Raw genomic sequence first — 21259 nt, forward strand, 5'->3', positions numbered from 1 at the left:
ATCCCGTCGCCACGTAAAAATCATTTTCCAATCAATCACTTTGCTCAAACACTGTCTCGATTTTTTCCTCCCGAGCGTAAAAGTTCATCGAGGAGGATTCTGCCATAAGCTGTAAGACGTTAAGGTGTAACGATCGACATGGTAAGTCGCGTTCTTTGCTCGTGTCCCACGAGGAGATCATAGGATATGGTCGTGTGAGAGTCGTCGAAGCGTGTTTCCTAATTGTCCATCAGTTTCGTCGCAGCGAATCTTGACGGTTCGAGAAGGCCACGTAAAATTCGGCGAGTTGTTCATCGAACATTTTCTTCTATCGCGTATACGCATACTAAAGCATTGTTTTTTAAGTTAAATTTTTGCAGCAGATTTCGATGCAAATAGAAACAAAAATTTGCGAAGAAAAGAAACGTAAATTGAACGCTAACTACACTTGGAAGAATTTTTTTATTGCGAAGAATTGGCACGATGCAAGTTGTTGCACCAAAGGTAACGTTATGAAACAGCATGAAAATGATACGACGATTTATGTACATAAGTGACAAAGAAATTTGCCAAAGTATTACCTGCAGGGATTTCTAACGAAAGAATCGGCGAAGAAGATAATGTACTCGCATAACATTCCTACGCGTTCAAAAGCAAGCATAGGATTAAAGATAGTAGCGAGATGGCACGAAACACAAAAAGAAAGCAATCCTATGGAATTACTAGAAGAACTTTAAAGAAAATATGCAATTTAGTAGCCGAGTACAGATCGTATTGGGAAAGTATACTAGAAGAAGAAAAAGATGATTGAAACCTATATATGTATGTAATAATACGCAATAAATTACATATTGTTTTTCACGTGAAATTTGATTATAACGCAAATCGTATGATTATCCGAAAAAATTCGATTATCCTCTATCTATCTCGGTTCGAATAACCGAGATGCTATTTTGTTATTAAAATATTCTTCCAACTAATTGTAAGTAACTCATACCGTCATTTTTTGTCTCATTAACTTTGAAAGTAAAAGAAAACGAGAATAAATTAATGATGAAAAAGAAGAAAAGAAGGAATTGTCTACCATATGGAATATGGAGTAATTCCCGAGCGTTTTCTTTAAAACAAACGATCGTGGAAAAGTAGAATTTTCGAGTTTTACCTGTCGGAAAAAAAGCAATAAGAGAGTAACAAAGAACCAGTAAAAGATAAAACGATGTCAACAGCGTTAATCGATTAATAACAAACAGACATTATGTATCTTTAGATACGACGATACGACTAACGCATGAGAAACGATAATTGAGATCACTCGCGCAACTCTAGAATATCCAACCGTGTTTGAGCCTTTATTTTCCAATATTTCTATTAAGTCGCTTATCAAGTGGTGTGAAACGTTCGTTACTTTGACACTTGGTCGAATTTATGAGTCACTTTAGTTCGCTTCCAGCTTTTTAATAGTGTTGCGTATCGTTGCGTAGGCTGTAATAACTCACACGTCACGCGTCAAGTTAATCTTACGTGATGGATCAATGTAAAATATGTACAAAGTAACGATAGCTGTCGATGTTAAGGTACTTAACAGTTACACGGTTGCTACTTATCCTTACCGCTGCTAGAGCTCTTTCCGCGGTTCTTGATCCTTCTTTCGCGTCTCGAGTAACGGAAGTAGCGTCCATCGATATTTATAAGACGGACAATTTTTCAAGGAAACGTAGAAATTATTCTTCTTAAACGGAGATTGACAAGCTCTACTTTTTAATTTCAAATATTCGTATCGAAATATGCAAACTAAAATATAAAAATTTGTACATTCAAATTCACATATTTGAATTTCAATATTCCAATTCAAATAGACAAATTCACATATTTAGGTAGAAATTTAAACTTCGACGATAGCAGTATGAATTTGTTAATATTAAACTTTGGATTAAAATTCTTTGAAAACATTCTGCAAAGGAATTCTTTTCTGAAAAATTCTACGTTTCCGAAGGATCGAAGATGCTCAACAGATCAAACTTAAATAAATAACTGTCAGAAGGTTATAAGAGCCAGAAATAGCTTGTCGAATGCGAACTTTAAAGAAACGACGTTTCGCGTGCAAGATTAAAATAAAACGAGTTAGAATTTCACCAAAAATTCCAATTTACTATCTATTCATCGGAGATCTGAGCTGTAGCGCGTCGCATGTCGTTCCGATCGACGCGTCATAACCAGACGTTGAAATCTCCACGCTCGATCGTACGACGATTGAAGGTGCGTTTAGACCAAACGATCGAATGCTCGTCCTTCCATCGCTTTGGTAAAATCAAAGTACAAACGAGCGCGCGTCTCTTTTATCGTCGTCTGTCGATGGTTCGGCGAATCGTTGGCCGAAGCGAGTCTGTGCGAGCAGATTGCTCGTTTACGCTAAACGAGTTAACGCTATTCCTCTGACTCTGTCTAAACTCGCTCGCTCGGTCTAAACTCACCTTAAACCGGCGGAACACAGGCGCGCACAACTTCATCGCGCACGAAATCGTTGGATTGTACCGTGTTAACGCGTTCATTCATCACCGATCGTTCCTCGTCCCGTGCACGCACACGTTTTCACGTGGCACGCAACGAAATCCATCACGATCCGCGTTACCGCAGCTGGTTCGCGGCGAGAGAATGCGTCACGGTTCATCGAGCTTCGTTATCGCGCCTCTCCGCGCCATTTGACGCGCGCTTTCCCGCGAAACAACTGGATCCACGAGCGATCGACCGACGCGATGAGATCGCGCCAGTGCAGAACGATGCCGCTGTGTGCCGGGCGTTGAACGTTTGTAATTGGTGGCGGCGTGACGGTGAAACGATTTATCGATACCGGCGGACCCACCCGTGGCCAAGAACAAAGCAATAATATATCAGGATAGCCCGTTACGCGCGCATCGTGTACCGTTATCAAGGACAATTACGCGAATAGATGTGTATACCGGCGATGGGATCAAGTACGTCGCAAGTACGTACATAGGTTGGAACGTTCGCCGATTGGAAATGACGGACATCGTAACGTAAAATAGTTAGAAACGGGGGGAATCTGTTACGTCCAGTCGAAGATACGGATCTTGAAGACGAACAACATTTATGGGATCATAGGTGGAAAATACAAGTTACATTTTCCATCCTTTACGTTCGAGGAGTAACGTTCAAATTCAATCGTCGAGCGATTCTACGCCAAAAATATTTCTTCGTTTGATTCCGATCGCTTCATTCGGAATAAATATAGAAAAATGGATTTGTCCCAATATTTTCAATATTATATACGTAAAATTACGTATGTATTGGGTATATAATTGTGTACGTATTATTAATATTACACAATTAAGATGATGATACATTTAAGGATCAAGAAACATGAAATAAAATTGAACAGATTTTTTCTACCTATACTTACAATTTGCAGCCTGATTCGGTGCCCCTAATAATACATATACTCGTAAGGAACTACTCGTGGTATGGAAGAATCTGTACATATATACATATAGGGTATGCACGTAGCTACATGAAATGAAACGATCGCTTTCGAGGGAAGATCTCGAGCTCGGTGACCTTTCACTGTGCGCGTTCGATATAAGAGGCATGTAATTTTCTCGCGGGCTCGTTTTGTTGCTAATGCAACGGTTAGTGGCGCGAGATTAGCCGGCGATCGTGCCTGTTACACGATCCTGTATCCGACTAGGAGGATGCGATTTCTCGAACCTGTGGACCAACCGATTTTTCCTCGAGCCTACAGTGTCTAATTACTGGGAAAACATCGCCTCGAGCGACAGATAATGGAAAAGATATTAGCGAGATTAATGGTGGAAATGGCCTATTTCGCCTGTTTTTTCTTTCTCTTTTTTCTTTTTTTCTGTCCAGTTCCATGTGTAGGTATACGCGTATGTACATTTTAAATTCCATTATAAACTCTGCGAATACAAGAAAATCAGATATACATATAGTTATATAAAAATTATACGTTAAAGGTGAATTTGAAAATACACCAGTGCGCAAATACTTTCTGTAGCCACCTGCACGTAGCTACGCGTATCGAAGCATGCATATAATTACCTATATATTAAAGAACACGAATTTGTAATTTCTTGAAACACGTTGCACGTGCTTCGTGTACGTACACGTGTCCATTTAACACAGGTTCAGAGCCATGAACTCCGGAATTAGGTGTACTATCGACGTCGTTACCTGCTGGAGTAATCCACGATGAACTTTGAGATTACGCAGGGTGATTCTAGAAAGTGGGTTTGGTTGAATTAGCTTGGTTGCAAATGAAGGTCATTCGTCATCGCTACGAGAATTATTACTAAGCAGTTTTGATTGGTAATTGCAAGTTTGATGTTAGTTTTGTTAATCGCGATGTACTTTCAAACCATCGAATAGTCAACGTAGTATCTCGTTGCGTGTAAAGGAGTATTGGAATCATACCGGAATTTGCTGCTCCATCGAAGAAGATCGATTTTACAGCGTTATTATAGGATAATTGCGTTAATACCGAGTATAATATAATCGTACGTTCTATTACAACAGACGAACAAGACAAGTTGACGATATCGATATTAAACTTTCTTGTGTCAGCCACTGTATGTAGCTACGCGCATAGAGTCAGTTGCCCCGTAATCGTACTTCGACCTAATTACGTTCCGCCGGAAACGCCGCCATTCTTTACGTTTGATCTGGAATTATTCGTAAAACCTTGCCGCGGTAATGGCGCAAGAATTGCGAATTCTCGTAACCGTACCGAAGAAGCATCACGCGAACCTCGTGATCCGTTCGTAAAACGCGAAAACGAGAACGCACGATGCTTCTTGAAGGAAGGTTCGATTTCAAGAGCGTCACGCACGCAATCGTATCGTCCCTACCAGACGATTAACGTTGTCGTTATCGAACGTTTTTCCCAGCATCCTCGTTATCGCAGCTTAAAACGCCGTTAAAAGCCAAGGGGCCGGGAAAGAAGAGCACGCTCGCTATATAACGAACACAGAAAACAGCTTTTCAGAGCGTAAATAAGCGTGTTCAATCAAAGAGACATTAGAACGGTACCGAAGCGTGGCCGGAGGATCTCGAACTATCCCGTCGACAAGGCGCAGGTGGACTAAAATAATGTTAGAGACCTAACGTACTTGAGACACAAGGTCGTTACAACGTGGAAGAATTATGGCGTAGTTTGCCGGAGTAATGGGATTGTCTGTTTCATTGGATTCGATAAATGAGATGGCAGGCAGCGATTTAATTGTCCGACCGAGAAGGATAAAGTAGACGATTGAGATTTCGAAATACTTGTTGTACAATAAACGTGACTTGCGTTCTTCGAAAGCAATGGAAATACAGTAAATATTTCATGAACGATGTAAATTATATAGTTTATAAGGAATACTTAAAATCATCGATCTTTTATCTGATACAATACTCGTCGAAACACTGATTTATCAATGAATATATACAGTGGTAAAAGATTTGGAAGAAAAGATACGTTTGGAAGAATTTCTTTTTTCTTGTCGTCCAAAGAATCCAGATTGTACAAGTTGCAGGTGAAAATGTACCGTATAACAGTTGCGACTTTATTCCTTGCAATTTCTTTTCTTTTCGAAAATCTACTGCTTTGTATCGACAGAAATAAGAATAAACAAAATTTCCCACACTGTATCACGATTCGAAATTGAGATTCTGAGTTACGCGGAATGATGGGTAAAATCTCTGCAAATCCGTTCTCGCAAGCACGTAGGAAAGGAAACTACGATCTTCACAATGCCTCATAAAGCTGTACAACGTTGTTGCACCAGAAATTACTTCGAATTTTTGACTTCCTGTTTCGGAATCGCGCTCCACCCTATATATCTCGCGACTCTTACGGGATCCAGCGCGGTCCGACCTTTTGACGCAACGGCTCTAGCTCGCGGGTAGAAAAATATTAATGCAGGCATTAGAAAGTTCCGTGTGCTCGCGAGATCCTCGTCGTCCGCGTGCACGCGCGCATGTACGCCGTTGCAGAATTCTATGCATCGGTTGCAGTCGCCTTCTATCAGCTGCTTCGCATTCTTCGGGATGCGCTTTAATTCCGCTTCAAACGAGCTTCTTCTCTTGCGTTTCGCGGCCATGCGGAAGGATTGGATCGACGTTCGACTACGATAGGGGAACTCTTTTCCGGATGGTCGTTTCTCTCGACGATTCTTTCGACGTTCACGGGGGAAGGTTGCAACGTCGCGTTTACACAACGTCGGAGAACTTTCCGTCCGTTCGTCGTCAATCTCTTTTTTGTTCCGTTATATCAAAATGAAATATTTGACACATACGTCTAATCGTTACAAAACACATACGTCGTAATTTAAACGTTTTTCACCGTCTTTTAAACGTTTTTCAACTTTTAAAGATAAACATGTTGCAACTTGGGAAGCTTAAGAAACGCATCTGGCAAACTCGCTAAATGCGAATGTAAATTACATACAAAGGAGAGCAAATATTGTGCAAATAAATTATTCCCATAAAAAACCAATATAAAATATCAGATTGCGATATTGGAAAGCATAGTAATAGCATTTTCGTTGCTCTCTCGAGTCTCTGCCATTAATTGCCTAGATAATTTCGAACAAGCGGAACACGTGATCCGTAATCGGGCAAACACGACAGCTACAAAGCGTACAGGGAATCCCATCTGGAAACGTGTGTAACCGTGCGATTCAAAGTTGCTTCACGAGTTTATGTAGGACATGGTTAAATGGTTTTGGAACGACAAATTTCGAAGTGGAAGACCAGTGGCAATTTGTGCGTCGGTTAGTCTTGTCTGAGGATTCTTAAGTGGGACGTTAGGGATTCGATTTTATGGAAATGAGAGAGTACGTTTCAGATAAAGGCTAAAACAGGCTTTGGCTTTCAGATGACGGGTATCGGAGAAGGACGATCGGTACCATGGGAAAATGGAATAGGGTATCGATTGAACAAAAATTTATTATTCGACGTTGAATAATTAAATAAATTACGATAATTACGGAGCATTTATTTTGAATGACATGAAACTAATATCTACTTAGAGGCAATTTATTACCGCTACAGCTACGAGATAACTTTTGATACATTGTACATCGCGAGCTGTTTGATAATCAAAGAACGGTTTTATAAGCACCAGGTGGTTGAAGTAGAAAAATTTCTCTACTTTTACGTCCCTTTAATTCGTGTCTCTCGTTTTACGCACATTTTCCCGGGGAAAGGAAATCGCTTACTATCGAGCGCCATTCTACGTAGTAAGATCTCTATCATTTTTTAATGCCAAATATAAAAAATACATACTTCAAAATTCCTCTTCTTCTTCTTCTTAATAATTCGGTCAATTACAGCGATATTAAGCTTGAAAATACGAGATTTCTAGTATCATACTTGATAACTTTCGTATTAACGTTTGTTAATCCCCGTATGTAAAGTTTCGCAACGTAAGTACAGGTGTTCTATTATAATATTGACTCGTTAGACGTTGTAGGAAATTGAAATCGACGAACGCATCAGCCTGATCGCAACATCCCCGCAAACATCGAAATAGTTGCATCGTAATTGCATAACGACAATTCGGAAATACCACGGAGAGGAATTGCAAGTGCGATACGCGGTCGAGATTGGCCGGCTCTCTCGATTATCGCGGATCCCCTTTGGTCGACGTATTTCGTTCCCAGCTACGTTCCGTTACAGCCAGATACGCTCGTATTCCTGGAATTACGAGCCGCGTGTTCGCGCGGCCGCCACGAAATTGCGGGGTATCGATCAAAACCGAGCGGATATCTAATAGCTCGGATGCACGTTTTCCTCGCGCTCTCCCCGTTTCATCCTCATCTTCTCTCTGTTCATCCACGGAGAAAATACGGCTCCGTTGGTGGCACGGCGGATGGAAGAAATCTAGCGAGGTCGTAAAATCAACAGGGTCGTAGGAGGTACTTAGGCTGTGGTTACGGGAACAATAGATTCGGAAGGTTCGCATAAACCATCGAAAAGGAAATATTTCCAGGTTCAAGCAAATGTCTTTCTGTACAGGTTTCATCTTCGTAGTCGTTCTTGTAAAAGTATCAATTTGAATTTGAAACTTACGACCTATTTATTACTTTTGAAGCTTTGCATTGATTTCTTATATGTATAGGTGTGTCTGTTAAAACTATCGAATTATAAAATTTTATATATATATATTGCCTTGTTCGTGAATTTATTTAGCTAGCTATCGTACAGGGGTAGGAAATATTTTCGTTTCTCTATTTTAATGGTGCGTTAAATAAAATTCTCGTTGTGGTAAAATCAACGGGGCTGTCGAGATACTTTGGTTACGGTAGCTATGAGAACAACAGACTTGGAAGATAAGCGGAAAACTGAGATATTAGGGGGACTGTGATATCGCGAGGAATCTAGGTGTCTAGGAGGTTTCTGACATTCCAATTGTTCATTGGTAATATGATGATGCGCGTTAAATATTGTACTTAACGTTGCTTTTTTATAATGTCTCGTCAAATTTCTGACGCAGGAGAGACAACTTGTAGAACGATGTAATGAAACTGATCATACGAGTCAGCGTTATTTCCTCTTATTGGAAACGAGTGCTAGAAGCTTTGCTTTCGCTTGTTATACGAAGCTATACGAAGTCAATGTCAATTTTATTTCCAACCTCTGCAAGACCGAATGGAGCATTTCAAACGACCATGTTCGGATCTGTCGAGCAACTTCCGTCCATCTCATCTTATCTTCCTTTTATTCGTTTCGAATTACGTTTTCCCGAAAAAGTTATTCAGAAACGATCGAAGTAATAGTTTAACGACAACGTAGAGAGAAATTATGAAAATTACTGCACAGTTTAAGGAGAAAGTAATTGCAAAGAAAAAGTTGAATATCTTGCTAATATAATCTTTGTTAATTCGGCGAACTTGCTGGTACTAAATCACGTTGCAATGCAGTAAACTGCTATTAACTCGGGTGCATTAACTTCTCTCTTCCGATAGGAAAATTAGCAGAGGAAGTAAGTAGGTCAAGTAGTGTCATCCTCTTAATGGACTTATGAATTATGATTTAAAGAAGCCGTTACTTATTTAATTCTAAAGTTAACCGACTCATATAACCTGTCGAATTTTTGTACTATCCATTTCTTGATAGCTCGCTCGTTGCGAAATTTCTTCATTTTTATTACCATAAGTACCGTAAATCATGCAAAAGCTTCCGATATATAATTACATACGTATCAATACGTAGCTTCATTAATCCATTTTCGACATCCGAAAGAACAGGCTCGATGAACCAACAGCGCTAGTTTGCGAAGTTGCAAATGAAGTTTGAGACTGGCACGACTCTGATCTACGCTAATATTTCAAGTTTATTACCAGACTGTGGACTTTTACGCACTCGTAAAACATTCGAATGTGCAAAAATGTAGAGGGTTGCAACAGTTCACGTTACGATATTTAGAGACTGAAACACATCTTTCTACCTCGCAAGTTCTATTTCTGTTGTAGCCGTATTCGTAAGAATATAAACTTGTCATTTGCATGAAACAGTCGATTTATTGCTTTCGGAGATCTATGTATTCGTTTGTTAGACACGTATCCGTTATATCTGCTTATTTTAGCGTGATTGTTCAAACTGTACGAATAATTTTGTTCACGAAATTTTAGGTATCACATAGGGGTAAGAAGCCTTTTCATCTGCTTCTTCGTTTTGATATTATATAAAATTTTAATAACTTTGCAGATTTTTAATATAAAACTGGAATCGTATCGTATAAAAGAAAATTATCGTCGTATGAAAATATTTATCGCGTTTGACTTGAATATCGAAATATCGGTGATTCATTCATTTTTGATCTCGCTTGACCATATACGCTTCAAGCTTTCTCCGATGAAGTTATTAAGTAACTTCGACTTCTAACATGTTCGATCACGATTGAAGATCAAAGGTGAAGAACATGATAAGCCACATTTTCCGACTTTTACTGGGGTGTAATTTTCAAATTTAATGTGCTGTGTAAATCAATCTCATACAATACTGCTGAAAGTGGTTTTTATTTGTGATTTTTTAACGAAAATACATACGCGTTACTCGTACTTTCGTTTAAACAACATTCACGAACAGAATTCTATATATCATAGAATCTAAAATTCGTTAAAGAGTAAAAAATTTTCCAGCAAAATTTGTACCTAACTTCGGTTGTTCCAAGTATTTCATCGTCGAATCATAATATCGTGGAATTGTCGCAATTTCAATAACGCAAGCTTCGACCACGTTTCGAATCACCTAATCCCATGTACCATGATATTACACCGGATCGTTTCTTGCCACTAATCTTCGGAATAAATCTATTCACGATATTTCAAAAGCGTGGAATACGTTCAAACAAGTTCTATTAAGTTTCAGCGCCGCTCGAACATCTTCGTTTCATCTAACAGCTGTTGTGCAGTTTCATAGATTCGTTTCAGAATCACGATGTTACGGTATCCTCGAACCTATTTTCGCAAATATTCTGCCTGCCGCTGGATAATATTACAACTGGTCAACAAGTTTAAAATTATTCATCGAATTCTCCATATCGTTTGAATATCTTAGTTGCCGTGGGTCATGACAGACATTAGATGATATGATTGTAAATTGTTACTATGCAGCGTTAATACGTTATTATGCAAAATATTTGTTGGTATGTAGAATACATTTCTATGTTCTAGAAATTATAATAGACATGTATATATATATATAGATCGTAGACGTATATTTTTACATCGCGGAGTAGTAGTTCTATATTTGTATGTAGATCATTCTGTTAGATTCTTCTTGATCATTCTTAGATTCTTAGATTCCCGAGAACAATTCAAGAAAAATTTAGAAACGAAGATGAATATTAGATGGATCCATCGAGGATCAAAGAATCGAATAACGAGTAAAAAGTAGCCAGGCGAACGCAACATTATGGGAAAACGTACAACAAAGTAACGCGTATACCGTTTGTCGAGGTGCAACAACGAACAATGTATCAAAATGATCGACACTTTACAGGCGCTCGCTATACAAATGAGAAACACAAAAAGGTTTCCACGATTAAAAGGAGATAGTCTACCATACCTGTCTTATAAATAACTATAGCTATTTCCAGAATATCCAGGATACATGGATTCTTAAATCAAATAGAGAAAGTTTAGTGTGCTGGATTTTTAAATTTTTTCCCATAAAAGACGGAATGCATCGTCGTATCCGTCCCTTGCGGTGCTCGATTATACGGGAAAGAAGATTTACAAAATCAACGTCGAAGCAACATTAGAGCCAGAATGAAAAAAAAAAAAATTACCAAATTCGCGTTTGTTTCGAAAAATCGGTCAAAAATCTTTATGAAAATACGCAAGCCCGTTTCCATCGATATCCCATCGCGTATCAAATTGAAACGTTTTTCACAGCCAGCGTGCTAACAATCACCGTACTGCCCACGAATGGACACGATTGCTCATTCTCACCATCGAATAATCGGTATACCGTTGAAACAGCCATTGGAGCCCAACTGATCCTAACCTCGTATCGCAATCGACTGTAACACCGCATAGCATCCTCGACCTTAGCGGATCGTTAGCGCGGGCAAGGAGCAAACGATCGAATAATTATCACAAGAAAATCCGCATGCTCGCCGCTACTTAGCGTCGTCGACTAATGTCCTCCCATTAAGGCCCAACCCCGTGGCTTCCATACCGACGCGGTGCATTCGGCGCGTGAATCTATCGGCTCGTGAACAGCCGTAACACGGATAACAGACCGCTGACCGGCGTAATATATTCGTTGGCGACTGCCACGACCTGGTCACTCCCCAGCTGGCGAGAGGAATCACGATTTTTTTTTTCAGCGTCGATTCGCCGTTTTATCTCTTCTCGCCTCTGGGCGAAATACGGTTGTGTCGAGGTAGAGAGAGAAAGAGAGAGAGAGAGAGAGAGAGGTTGTGCGAAAGAGGGGCAAAGATAGAGGGAGAGAGGTAAGTTGATGCGCGATATCGGTGAACGATCAACGATGATCGCCGAGGTTATTGCGCGAGCTTTCGTTCGCCCACGCTCTTGACAGGGTGGTCGAGACTCGGGTGACCAGCAGATACACGACGTCCGTTATGATACAGACGTTTCAACGTTGATGCATCGTTTCATTTAGCAACGTCTCTGGTAATTATCATCGTGGATATCGATTCGATTATTCGATTGAATTTTTAATTTAGATTTATCATCGATTTATCAAGTTTGTTGTTGGATCGATGTAAATTCGCTGTCTCCTATTTTGGAAAGACTTTTGCCCGAAAGGGGATCTACCAGTTGTTGTAATTAACGGTGACGCATAGCTACGGCGTTTTTAAGGTACCCAATATGTGCAACAATGTTGCAGCGAGCACGGCGCGAATTCCATAGAAAATTCCTTCGATTCCTCTGGAACACAAATATCCTCCATAAACCTGGTAAATATCGTTGCAATTAAACCGTGCTTATACCCTCTTCCCACGGCATTTCCATTCAATTTTAAGTAGCCAATGGCGCACCCAGTCAACGCGGTGATTAAGTTGCCAGATCGAGCCGCGCAAGGACGATAGTCGCGCGTTTTCCAACGTTTCCAGCAAACTTTGAGCGAACTTCATTCCAGGACAACGCGCGTCGCTCTGCAGTATTTTTCTGGTATCTTGTTACGTACAGCCTGTGCCAGAACGATCGTTTAAAGCTTCGAAGAGCTCCGTAACGTTGATTTTTAGAGTAACGTTTCGCTTAGTTTTGCCACTGGACCTAATCAGGTCCTTGAGCTAGGAATCGGATCTGCGTTTGTACGTAAGTTTACCGGCAAATGCTACGAAATTAAAGAAACGTAACGTGACAATCGTAGAGAAAAGACGCGTGTTTTATTAGCCGAAGATTCGCCCAGTGCAGCGATCGTCTCGCTAGTAATTCAGATATCGGAGGTTTTACTGTATCCTATTACAAGCGAGTCACCGTGTACAGAACCGCAGCGTTAAAACGCGCGAGCCAGGATAAATATATTAGCCTGAACGCGTACATACATATCTGAACGCGGTACGTTGCATTCACAGAGAGATATCGCTATCTTTGCGGAGGCACCTTGTACGGATACGAATATATATTTAGCCCGTCCTCTTCTACTTACTCGACCGTAATATTCCGTCGTTGGAGTGGATCCAACGGGCTGAATATTCATGAGAACGGTTCACTCCGCCGGATTTTGACGTTTCCTCGCCTCGGGTAGATAAACGTCTCCGAGAACAGAGTACTTACATTCCCGAATGGACATCAAAATATACACTCTTACGCATTAATTACCGGCCGATTTATGGAACGAAGGCTACAAAGTTAGTGCAAGTATCCGTCGGACTTTCTCGATTAAGAAAAAGCAGAGTAGTCTTACGATCTTTTCGCACGTAGCATATGACAATGTAGAGTAATAAATCTAATTATCTTAGTTGTACGACGGTCACGCTTCTAGGAATATGAAGTTTGTAGCAGAAATGTATGATCAGCAGGAAATTTGATCTTCGTTTGTAATAATTTCACCCGTGCTATTCGTTCCTAGTCATTTTCTTTCTCAAGTTTGTTAATTGATCGATCGATAGACGAAGAATCGTATGGAATACAATATAACCAACAAGAACAAAGAGATTGGTACGAAATAAGCGTGCATATTGTAGGACGATATAATCTGTTTCCGTAAAAGTAGTTATTTTCTTGTACAGAATGTAGAAATTCTTTGGCGAACGACTAGAAAATCGTCGGTTCTTCTATCGGGTAGCGTTACGAAATGTAATAAGAATACTATCTCAAATAAATACCTATGTTGCACGATGAGGCGAGTTATTTAAATAAAAATAACCTTTTTATATACAAGATGTACAAACTGTTTCGTGAATGGCTAGAAAATCATCAGTTTTTCCATCGCGTGGCGTTACGAAACGATAGCTGCGCGCGTTGGCGCTCGCGTGAAACTCGAATAACTTGGTCGAAGTGAAACGAAAGTCAGCGATCCACGGGGTCAGCGTCCACGGGCTCAAATTGACGTGTGTAATGAGCCCGTAAGAAAGTTCGCAGTTTTGTTACTTTTCAGCGACACAATCCCGCCGGAGACGTCCGGTGCTTGATTAAATTTGCGGCCGAGATCAAGGAGGAATCTCGTGTCCAGCGTGATTATCGAGAGAAATCTCGCTGGGCTGTGGCTGCAGCGCTCTCTGCACGCGCGTGTAATTGGTTCGGGCGACCGAGGATTATAACTCTCGTTTCTTCCACTTTGACTCGTTTCCTCGTAGTCGATGTTTGTTTCGATGTTCCATGCGGTCAATTTTAACGTTCTACGGGTTTGCCATCCTTTTTTCGCGCAGATGTTTAAAGTATTATAGCACGAAGATTTTCCACCGCGCTATATACGTACGTAGAGGCGGCTTATGTCGTTTTATCACGTTTTTTGTAGTTGGAAGGGCTATACATAGGATTTGTGTAATTTTATCATTAGGTTCTTTGCGGCTAATTTTTGTTGTTATTATTATTACGCGAAAAAATGTTAAAAGCGTAACTTTTAATGTCAGTTTAATAACGAACCGAAGAAAAACAGCATTTTCTCGGCGGTTGATTCTGACACCATACATCCAACAAGAAACGCGTAGAGCGAGTCCTCGAAGGCAGTCGCGGAAACGTTCTCATGGTTAATACGCAACCATGCCGCGTAACACGTTGCCAACGGGTTCGCCGTTTCTTCTTCCCATCGAGTTTTGTTTCTTTTTTCACCTCGGCCGTTTGACACGCCATCGAGGGGGATTTCTTCGTCCATGGATAGCGTTGGGACCGATACCGCATCGACCTACAGCGTATTACAGATAAAGTATTCTCACAACACTATATTTATTACAGCATTATCATTAGGATCAAGCATAGTCGTACCGTTTAATGGTACATGCTTCTATACAATTGCACAAATTTGAGAAAAGTTTTGTAAAGCCGTAACGAAGAATAGTCGGACTGCGATACATCGGATAAACGATATACATTTCGAGCAAGACTCGAAATTTCTTGGATATGCGAGCTTTTCAACATCCGAAGCAACCGAAGAAAAGAAATTTGTTTCAGCAACGACTCTTCTGCTGCGAGTGTAGGAACATTTTCACGAGTCATTGTGTACGACTTATGCGTTTTTATAAAATAGCATAATTTGTGTAAATCTGTGTATAAAGAACATCTATTTGTATTATTTCGTTACACGTTTCTTCCGTTCGAAGTGGTAAAAGTTGTTTCGCGCGATAGCAGGAGGAACACACCCAGCATTGGAACGATTCGAACGGCGAATTGTTTGAGCATGGTCGATGTATTTCGTCTCGATTCCATCGCTATTCGCGAACGACATCGACGACGTTTCCTAACCTGGTGACTTCGATAGCCGCGACGCGTAATCTCCGCGATACATCGCGCGCGCCTGTGGAGATTTCAATGCCTGATATATCATGCCGCGCGCGTAGTTGCACCATATTTGCTGCGCGCACGTAACCACCGCTTATTGTGCGTCTGCATCTTTATCTTCGTAACATGGCAATTTGACAAGCACCGGCAATACAGATATTGCGTTCTGTTCGATGCGTAACAACTTTTTTCCCCATCTTCTTTGTCGCACCGCGAGAAACGTCACCGAGATGTATGGATGCAGGAAACGAAGCTGGAGAAACGAAAACCGGGATGCCAGGTTGGAAGGAACGGCCGATGAAAAATCGGACAATGGTTCTTTTTCTGCAGGTCGTTGCGAAAAGTGAGGAGTTAAATGTCGAAGGTTTTGCTTGCGCGAGATCGTAAGCAAAGCTTTTGCTTCTTGTCAAACGTATGCGCGACGACAAATAAAGTACGATCGAAAGTTTTACGTTTGCAGCGATCGCGCTGCTCGATGCAAGAAAAGTTCGACGGTGTAACGAAATTGAGAATATCGGTACACGATCCGATCGTCCCTGTCGTATCTCGTGTTTCCGTAAAGAAATCGAGAAACTTATCAAGAGCGAAGTCGATCGGTTCGACATGAAAGGCGGTCGATAATTATTGCTCGATAATAATTGGCAGGATGCTGGCAGTTGCAGATTTCAATGTATCGAATGGAATTACGACACGTGTTCTGTTCCGATGAACTTTGTACGGAAGTCAACGGGAGATGGAAAGAGGAGAGGCACGAATTCGATCGACGAGGAAGATCGAGATAAGTCGAGGCCGTTAGGTCGGGCGAGATTCGCGGGGACGATGAATCTCTCTTTAGATGAACTCTGTAGATAAATTTATAAAGTGATCAGATAAATAAAGGGGTAAGCGAACGCGTGATTAAGCGAACAGGTGGATGGGTAGATGAATGGGTCGATCAAGTAATGGACGCATAGGTGTATAAGTAAATTTTATTGCGACCTTCGGAGACACTCTGAGTCGGCACTTTGCATAATGCGAAGTAAAAGCTAGCTCGATGCTTATTGTTGTCTACGATTGATTTCTTGTCGCTTTTTCGTCTTGTCTGCCGCTTGTGCTGTTTCGAGTTTGTCTGTTTTATTTTTACAGAGGATTTTGTATCGATCGTAACGTTTTTGCGTATTGCGTGTCTCAGATTCGTAGATGGCGATGTTTTAGAAGATAGTAAATATTAGATTTTGTTCTAAATTCGACTAATCGAGATTATTAGATGTATTTCACTGAAGGTATTTGCAATATTTTAATTACTTAAGGAGCGATAATACTTTAGTACTGCGAGAAACACGCTGTACGGGAACCAATAGCGGGAACACCCTGTACATTATGCGGCAGAATAAAATTGCGAACTGAGAATCGGAGGAACCAAGGATCTATAGCACGCGATTCGAGACTTTCTTTTGCGAATTGAAATTAAATTTGCAACACGATCTTATCGACGAGGCATCGCCTACAAATCATAACGAATTGCTCGCCACTCACGCATCAGGAACACAACGTGGTACACGGAACGCCGATAATAAACACGAACGAAGTATTTGTGATCTTCCGCGCTAAAGCAAAGGCATCAAATGAAACGGATAGAACGTACTTATGGCACGATAAAACCGCGACGACAGTTAATGCGTTTCGTTTTTATCTCGACACGGAATCTTGGACACTTTAATCGCCAATAAAGCCAACAAAGCGACAGAAAGAGACGTCAGCTCGTTGAACGACATGGCAACGTCTAATATGATTTATTCGTTCGGCTACTCTTAGTTTACTTTTATTTTCGGTTAGCACAGGCGAAGATTGCTATACCAGGCGATACTACCCGTGACTCGTATCGATCGATCGAACGAACCGGTAGACTTGAACTGCGATGAAACGGAGTAAACGAAACGATGTTTCTCCGCTTCGTTGGATTTTCGTTGCAACGGAATCGAAGATCGATGCTTGAAATTACGAACATTTGCCGTAAAACGTTTTCTATTTCAGGAAAATTAAAGAACGATGACGATTCTACGCGGTCAACGATACCGTATTTCCACGACTGGCCGCAGATTTTTCTACGAACATGGAAGCTAAAAAAAAATTTCACGACAACCGTCTTTTCGCTGTTCTTTCTATCTTGCCGTTGGAACGTTCGCAAATCGCACCGGATGAAAGAAACGTAAAAAATATGTCAATGCCTCGCAGTCAACGATCGAGCTAACGTCACACTCGTATGACTCGTTGCAAATTTTTCTGCGATCCTGTGAACCCGAGGAATATCATTGCGCCGATCTTCTCGCGTTTCTTTCTTTCTTTCTTTCTTTCTTTCTTGCAGTTGGTGCGTTCGTAAATCACTCGGCAAACGAAACCAGCCGCGGTATTCCACCATTACAGTTTGCAGAATGGTAAATGTTGAGCTCTGCCACTTTGTTTCCTTCTCCGTAAGTGGCACAACAACCACGACTAATGCGGCCCGAGCGTTGCCACAGTCATCAATCTCTACATGCTCGAAACGTGATCACACAGACCCAAGAGTAAACCGACAGAGAAGGAAGAGACGTTAGAGACGAGGAGGCTAGATTTCATTTGCCTTGTCAATTCGAACGTCTACACTACCTTGAGACAGGCACGCTGCAATTATATTTCCCCGTAGACCTTGTCCAAGGAGATGATCCTCCTCGTTGCATCTCGCGAATATTTGCCTCGACGAGACAAAGACGAAGCGGGGCCCGACGTTTTTCTACCTTCTCAATAACTCCTCAAGCGAATTAGCGTGCTTAGTCACCTCGCGCTCGGCGTCAGTTTCAAGCCTAATCAATCGCAATTATACAGGGTGTACCTTGTTTCATCGGACGAATCTTTAGGATGTTTTACAACTTTCGAATTTGGTTGGATCACGCGAAAAGGTGTTTTTAGGTTAATCGTTAGTTTGAAACACAAACTTGGATAGATTCCCTCTTTACCAACGTTGTTATTGTCTCTTCCGAGAATCGTATATTTCGACGACAGCCTTTCTGACACGCTGCTCGAAGCTTCTGCTCAAAAAAGACTGAAATTCTACGCACGTAGTCTCTAATCGTCGTAGAAAATCATTCATTTATTCCTTTGCTTCTCAACAAACACTCTGCTTCTAAACATCTCAAGTACACGTTTACACAAATTCCTTTGCACCCGCTCTGTTATTCGATACGCTAGAACTTTATACACGTACATATTGAACTGTACCAAGTTTGCCATGCGTGAGAAAAAAAAATCTGACAAGAAATTTAACGGTGGACCAGAATCGCTTTCGAAATTGCTGAACACCCTATATTTAAAAGATTTCTCGGTCGTCGAAACGATTTCATCCGGATTGCACGAACATAGCCAACTCATAACGAACATCACGGGCGACGACATGGCGGAATAACGCGTCATCTCACTCGAAGAACATCCGTCATCCCGACGAATTGTCTGAAATATTGTAATTTTCACGTAACGTTCACCGCCTCACGAGGCTCCGGCTCAGCGTACGTGGGGCTCTCTTTAAAGGAAGACACGGTAGCCATCGTCAATCAACGTGTTCTCGATTTCCGTTTAAGCGAATCAACCGGCGAATTGACTTGTCAATTTCAATTAGCATGCTAGAGCCTACCGGTATCTTTCCTTTGGCTGTCATTTAGCGATCGGCTGCAACGAAGGCACAGCTTGTACCGGCGACACGAATAAGCGCTTCCTTCGGGCGAAACGTCGCGATTATCGGCGATCTGCGTATTCCCAGTCCCATGTACGAACTAATTAGAGTGACTAAGGGGCATTGGAATCGTCAACCACCGTGATTTCGCCTGACAGGTTGCACAGGTCTCGATGCCCGTTAATGACGCGGAGAAAACTCTTATAAGAGTTACGCAAACGCGTAAAAACTCCATGTTTTTGCGTAACTTGGAGCCGCGCTTGTGCGTTACATCGTGCAACGTTTTACATTGAATATTTATTGACGGATGTTTAATTTCCTTGTTCATTTTGGCTCGATCGGCATGGAAGAAAGTTGGAAATAATTACGCGTGCACTTAGGTAGATCGGAGAGTTAATTGATTTTAATTGGAATATAAATAAATCGGTTCGATCTGACGTTTGAAATGAATAAAACGAACAGATCGATTTCAAGCTAACGTTCAGCCGAACGATCGTTTTTTTTAAATATCTTAATTTCAACAGTAAGATGATTATAAAATGTTCGAAATATTCGAGAAATAGTAAAATTGGAAAATAATCGCAGCGCCAATCTCGTAGCTGGAAAAATTTGATCCCTCGTCGAGGCTCCGCGAAACGTTCGGTAAAAACGAGTGGAAAAATCGGTGCGAGGAGCGTCGATAAACTTGAGAATGTAATCATCGTTGCTCGATTCGATCGGCAAGCGGTTCTGTCGTTTACGCTTTGAAAGGTTAATGCAGTTTCAGGCAATAAACTCCATCGCAGTCGAAGAGTCGGTTCTAACTACACGGAGGATTCTCTCTTTGGTTGGGAATCGAAAAATCCCAAGTCTCGAGAGCGTCTTATCGTTAATTGCCGCCTTAGAAAGCGTACGAGGGATCGAGCTTCTGAAAGAAATGAGAGAAATCTGACAGAGGGTCGCAAAAATCGGACGGAAGCTTAGGATCGACGTTAATTTATGCTACCGTTTCGCCATGCAAGTGTATTTATGACGCGCCGTCGTAGAATCTAAGCGGAGTTTCTACTTGGAAATTATTGAAACTGTACGGGGATAGTGGTCAAGTCAACGGTATTTCGTTGAACTTTGGCAACGGAAATCACGCTGTTAGTGATTAGTTGACGCGGGCTCGTTCCTGATCGAATTTCCATCCTGCAGGTTGTATTTCAGTGTTCGGCGAAAATATGGTGGAATAAATTGAATTGAAATGAATATTAAAGCTACCGGAGCGGTCGAACTAATCAATTTGCCAGGGAAATTTTATACATTTATTTCTGTACATTTTTCAATATTAAATATATGGACGAAAGATTATCCCTTCTTTATATGTAGCTTTTTATGTAGCTTGCATTTCGATTTCTTTTGCTACAAGTTTTATGCAGTTAGTCGACGGGGTTTTACAGTTGAGCATAATTATATTATCATATTCACTTGCAACAACAAATAAAATATACGGAATGACGTTTTCACTTATTTAATATTTTGATATTCGGGAATAATTGTCGGATAAATAATCATCGAACTTCTGAGCTTCCTCTTACAATGGGTAACACGTTTATCGTTCCACGGAATAACGAGAATTTTATTTCTATAAAATGATATAAAAAGATAGGAAAATTCGCATTTACATCGACGATTATCGTATTAAACTAACGTATTCTAGCACTCTTGTATAGAATAGGGAATTTTTAAAACTACTGCCATTGTGACAAGTGCTTGTATCGATGTGCTTCTCCATCGAAAAACTAACATCCGGTACAAAAGTTAGAAGTACGCTGCTTCTTAAATTGACTTGTTTTTACTTTCGACGAGCCGCTGTCGAGTTTAAATCCGTACACGTAGCGTAAGAAGACAAATTTATTCACCGAAGATGAGTTCTATTTTAACGCCGTAGAACGACTAATATCCGATGAAGACTACATCCAGTATGATTGACAGCGAAATCGTCGTGTTTTATGCAAGAAGCCTAGTGTTACGTAGCAGGTATCTTTGCTAAATAGAAATCGGCAACGTGTTTCAGATTGGAATTTCATGGAAAAACAGTAAGCTTTCTGCACTAATAACGTGTTGAAATCTTCGTTTCTTTTATCGACAACGTGTACGTTTTAATAATAAAATGACGCGTAAATAGGAACCGCTCCTATTA

General features: G+C 40.9%; 1 protein-coding gene across 3 annotated transcripts in view; it reads left to right on the forward strand.

Moving 5' to 3' along the window:
* The window catches only part of LOC122571376 (protein sister of odd and bowel-like), a 251067-nt gene that overhangs the window by 70232 nt on the left and 159576 nt on the right, over positions 1-21259 (forward strand). The window lies entirely within an intron of this gene.

This window comes from Bombus pyrosoma, linkage group LG10, assembly GCF_014825855.1.
Source record: "Bombus pyrosoma isolate SC7728 linkage group LG10, ASM1482585v1, whole genome shotgun sequence".
In the NCBI taxonomy this organism is placed as follows: Eukaryota; Metazoa; Arthropoda; class Insecta; order Hymenoptera; family Apidae; genus Bombus; species Bombus pyrosoma.